We start from the raw sequence: 5,189 nt of genomic DNA on the forward strand, positions 1-5,189 counted from the left end.
TCAGAATGTGAAATACATAATAATGTATAAAGAATTACAGGCTTAGATGATTAAATTTTTGGTGTGCTAGCCTAAATGAATCATTTATTTTTTCTTAAAAACGTAAAAACATTATTATTTGAGAGTGTCACATATAAATACAAAATGTATTTTGGCCATACCTAATTTCCATCTCCCCATCTCCTCCTAGACTCATTCATAACATATTCTTTTTGTATCTTTATGTTCTCATCTTTCTGGTTTTTTTTTTTTTTTGTTGTTGTTCTTTTTTTTTTTTTAAATTTAAAGACAGGGTCTCTCTATGTAGTCCCAGAACTAACTTTGTAGACTAGGCTGACCTTGAATTCAGATAGATTTGCTTACCTCTGCCTCTCAAATACTGGGATTCAAGGTGTATACCTCTGACACTTCTCTATTAAAGAAATATTCTACAAAATCTAATTAATTTGTGTCATATGTACTTGAGAGTGGAGCCATCTGCTGGACATGGTCAACCTATCAACTGCAACATCCCCAAAGAAGGATTCACCCTCCCCTAGTAGTTATCAACTGCCAATAGCTCCTAAATTAGGAGGACCTCATTAGCTCCTCCTCCATTCATACTGGACCATTGACTGGCTTGATTTTTGGGAGATCTTGTGCTTGGAACCACAACTTCTGTGAGTTAAAGAGTGCAATATCCATGCCATAGCTAGATGGCAGAATTTCACAGGCCTCCTCCCCATCTTCTTCTACTTATCTTTCTGCCTCCTCCTCTGTGACGTTCCCTGGGTTTCAGGACGGGGGTTAAAAAGATCCCTTTAAGGGTTTAATATTCACAGTTCTCTATTCTCAGCACTTTGACTTGTTATGAATCTCTTCACTGTATGTTACCCACTGCAAAAAGATTTTTATGACCATGGTTGAGAGTAGCCCAGGTCTGTGGGTGTATTAGTCAGGGTTCTCTAGAGTCACAGAACTTATAGAATGAATCTCTCCCCCCTCCATATATACACACACATACATACATACATATACAAACACATACACGGGAATTTATTGGAAAAGACTTATGAGCTTCAGTCCAACATGGCTAAGTGTTGTAAAAGGAAAGTTTACAAATCCAGTAGTTTCTCAGTCCCATGAGGCTGGATGTCTCAGCTGTTCTGTGTATGCTAGAACCCTGAAGAAGTAGGCTCCAGTGCCAGGGAAGTAATGGATGTGCTGACAAGGTGAGGACAAGCAGGCCAAGAATGAATGAACCCTTTCTTTTTACCCTGTTCTTATATAAGCTTCCTTATGTATAGGTTTCCTCATATATAACAGAAGGTGTAGCCCAAATTAAAGGTGTGCCTTCCTGCTTCAAGATTCTGATCAAAGGCACATTGTCTTCCTGCCTCAAGATTTGGATCACAAGTGTGCTGTCCACTTCTGAATTTTAGTTCAATCCAGATATAGTCAAGTTGACAACCAAGAATAGCCATCACAATGGGTATAAACACAAACATAATATTTAGAAGGTAGTTTGACTACATGACCATTTAGCAACAACAACAACGACCACAATAATTTTTACCTTAGGGTCTATGACCCTCCCAGCTATGGGCTTTTGATCAGGTGTGAATTCCCTACAGTGGAACAGGTCTCAAATCTATTCAGAGACCAGTTGGTTACTCCATAGCTATCACGTCACTATTGCACAAGCAGGCATATTGTTCCCAGTATGCCAGTATTGTAGCATGTATGTCCCAGCACCGGGTAAGATAACTGAGCCTGCATAGCACCTTCTGGAACTAGGAAAGCTATGCTCTAGGGAGGGCTTGAGATTCATTTATCTCTGTTGTTGTGCAAAACTGTGTGATGTCTTCCACAATAAGGTCTTACCATGTGCTTTTCTCCACTAGTATTTTTGTCATATTTATTTTTTTTCTGTCTTTGAAAGGATTGAGTTGACTGTCTGGAATCATTTTTTTTTTCATTTCCTCTCTAACTCAGTTATATCCTAAAAGGAAAATTAAGGATGCTGCATTCATGAGGTTTAGTGACTTTATTTTTATACAGTGTATTGTTTAGTACCTATAGCAGAATTTAGAACATTATAGAATTCAGTATTATATTAATGAATGGATAAATGGACGGATCAACAAACCACCCCTGTTTCAGAAGAAGTTCGTGCTATATTTCATGACTGGACAACTGTTGTTGACAGAGGGAAAGAGCTACAAAGTGATTAAATGCTTTTATACACAGAATATACACAAAGGCATGGAGGTGGAGTTTGAGGGAAGGACTTAGCATTGATAGGCTTGGTAGACAATTATGACGATGAGAAATTTAAATAAAAGAAAGTGAGAAGGGAAAGTGGAGTGGCATAGCTATAGGTGGATAGTGAGTCCAGTATTGATCACACCAGTGTCCAGTGGGCTTCTTTTCTTTCCTTATTCATCTGGAATTTATTTTCAGTTGGTAAGTTTAGTCAAATGGCCCCTGCATGCCTTGCTTTCAACACTTTCTCTCTAGTGTGTTCTTTCTCTCTAGTGTGTGCAAAACAACATGGAAGAGACAGAAAAAATAATTGGAATAGATTGAAACTTTTTTTCAAGTTTATTTGGCAAGTTTTACTCTAGGGAAAAGAAATTCCATGGAGAAGTTGGTCTCTTGGTTATAACATGAGGGCTGATTTACTAAAAACAGTTCTAGTATGTGGGAATTCAATTGCAATGCTTGCACTTGGTGTGAGTGGGTAGTTATTTATTAAAACAGGATCCAGAGACTCTCAGTTTACTATTCTTAAGGATTTTTTTCCTTCAAAATTGCAAATCTAAGTGCAGATGCTGTGAATTTTCCCCTTTTGTGATTTAAATTAGACTCTGCCTACTGTCTTTTCTTTTGAAAAGCTGCCAGGATCCTTTTGATGATATGTTCTAGGAGACAAAGCCAACTCCTTAACAATAATCACCACATATCACCAATGATAGCCTAGTACTTTTTGACAGAATGATGATTTCTTACATAGTACCCAGAAATTATTAGAGTGTGTGGGAAAGACAACTGTCTCCTCTTAGCCCGTGCCACCCCATATACAAAAAGAAGGAGTTGGAACAATCTGTCTTTAAATTCTTTTAAGCACTATTCCCAGAGTGGCTTAGTTGAGTATGAGTGGATGGTCTTCAATCAGCTGGGTGGTAACAGCCCACAGATCTTGCTTGCTCCAGGACCAGCATTTCCAGGCAAGAAATCGAGTTATTTTTCCACTCCAGTTTTCCTAAGTCCAAACAAACCGTGAGTAGTGATGTGTTCCAGCAGGGTTCCTAACATCATGCTGACTTGGAAGCACATTGAGTTTATTTGAATTCATGCTATTCATTTTTATTTGTTGTTCAAAGAATGCATAAGAGCACAGCAGCTGTTCTGATATAAAGGTAGGTGGTGTGACTAGTGGCAAGGTGCAGAGTTTCTCAGCTGACATAGGATTTGGGACTAGTTAATTTTGTTTTATTAGAGCCATAAGAATTCACTTTCGAGATGAAGAGGTGGTTGAGTAGAGAATAATGATATAAAATCCATAGCATGGGGGCTGGAGAGATGGCACAGTGGTTTAGAGCACCGTCTGCTCTTCCAGAGGTCCTGAGTTCAATTCCCAGCAACCACATGGTGGCTTACAACCCTTTGTAATGAGATCTGGCACCCTCCTCTGGCATGTGGGCATACATGGAGGCAGAATGTTGTATATATAATAAATAAATAAATCTTTAAAAAAATCCATAGCATGAAATGTGATGTTACTGAAATTCCTTTACAGTTATGCATACTATAATTTACTATTTGGGGATTGCCAGGTTGGCACCTATATTGGTAGAGGTTCTTTACTTCATTCCAAGGTCAGTCACATTAGTACATCAAGAGATCTCATATTTTTGATTAGTCATGGTCTATATTCTATCATTTGTTCTAGTATGAAGCAAAGCAGGAGGTATTTCTTACCATCTCAGTGGCAGAGGGAGTTTGAATGGGTGAGTGGGGACAGGGAGAGGAAGAAGAACAGGCAGGAGAGGGAGAGAGAGACAGAGAGAGAGACAGAGAGAAAGAGAGGGAGAGAGAGAGAGAGAGAGAGAGAGAGAGAGAGAGAGAGGGAGGGAGAGAGAGAGAGAGAAAGAGAGGGAGAGAGAGAGAGAGAGAGAGAGAGAGAGAGGGAGGGAGGGAGGGAGGGAGGGAGGGAGGGAGAGAGAGAGAGAGAGAGAGAGAGAGAGAGAGAGAGAGAGAGAGAGAGAGAGAAATTTTCAGAGGCAAGGGTCATTCCCAAAGGAGTTATAAATGAAGCCTGGAACACTGTGGAGCTCCACAATTATTATATCTCCAAGTGATGTCTTATATTTGTTCTAGTAAATTTATCTTAATTTCTGTAATAGATCAAGATTAAATTGTGTTTAAGCTCACAGAAAAGTTATGTGTTTATTTAAGTAAATACACCTAAAATTTCTAACAGTGGTCATATTTAATTTGAACTCTTCTCTTATACCTTTGTCTATGGATTCTGTTAATGAATGACTAGTTCATTTCTTCTTTTGTTAACATAACAATTGCTTGCTTGCTCAGTAAAGTTAAGAGAGTATGCTTCCTATTTGGGTAGATACATAGTTCCACCATAGGTTTGGTATGTACTTAGATGATTTAGTTTATCGTGTTGTAAAGTGGCATCAGTTCATACATTCTATGTTTGTAGGAAACTTAGTATACCTGCTCCTGCCCCCATGAAAGCTGAAGTAATTCAGAAGGGATGCACTTGAGTGAGCAGAAAGTATTGCCTTGTTGATGAAGATGATAAGGGAGATGGTGGTTTACATCTGTCCAAAGAGCTGTTGTGTAGTTTACTCATGAGTGTGAACAACATATGCACACAGGCATGGCAGCATTGGATATACACAAACACAGAGATAGATGCTCCAAGGAAAAAGCATGCTATCTAAAATACTCGTGAGGAGGAGGAGTGAGTAAGGACCTACTGTGTATGCCTAGTCTCTTCTTCTAAGTCCACTCAGATCTCCTACAGCATGTGGCTGAAGTGTATTTTTACTGTAACAGGGAAGAAAAATCTCTCTTTGATAGTCTCTACCAAGTTGTGTGATTGAAAATGAGTCTTCTTAATAAAAATAAAATGATTTGTTGTGTTTGGTGATTTACAATATGTAAATACTGTGGCTTTGACTGAC

The sequence above is a fragment of the Microtus pennsylvanicus genome, chromosome 14, assembly GCF_037038515.1.
Source record: "Microtus pennsylvanicus isolate mMicPen1 chromosome 14, mMicPen1.hap1, whole genome shotgun sequence".
In the NCBI taxonomy this organism is placed as follows: Eukaryota; Metazoa; Chordata; class Mammalia; order Rodentia; family Cricetidae; genus Microtus; species Microtus pennsylvanicus.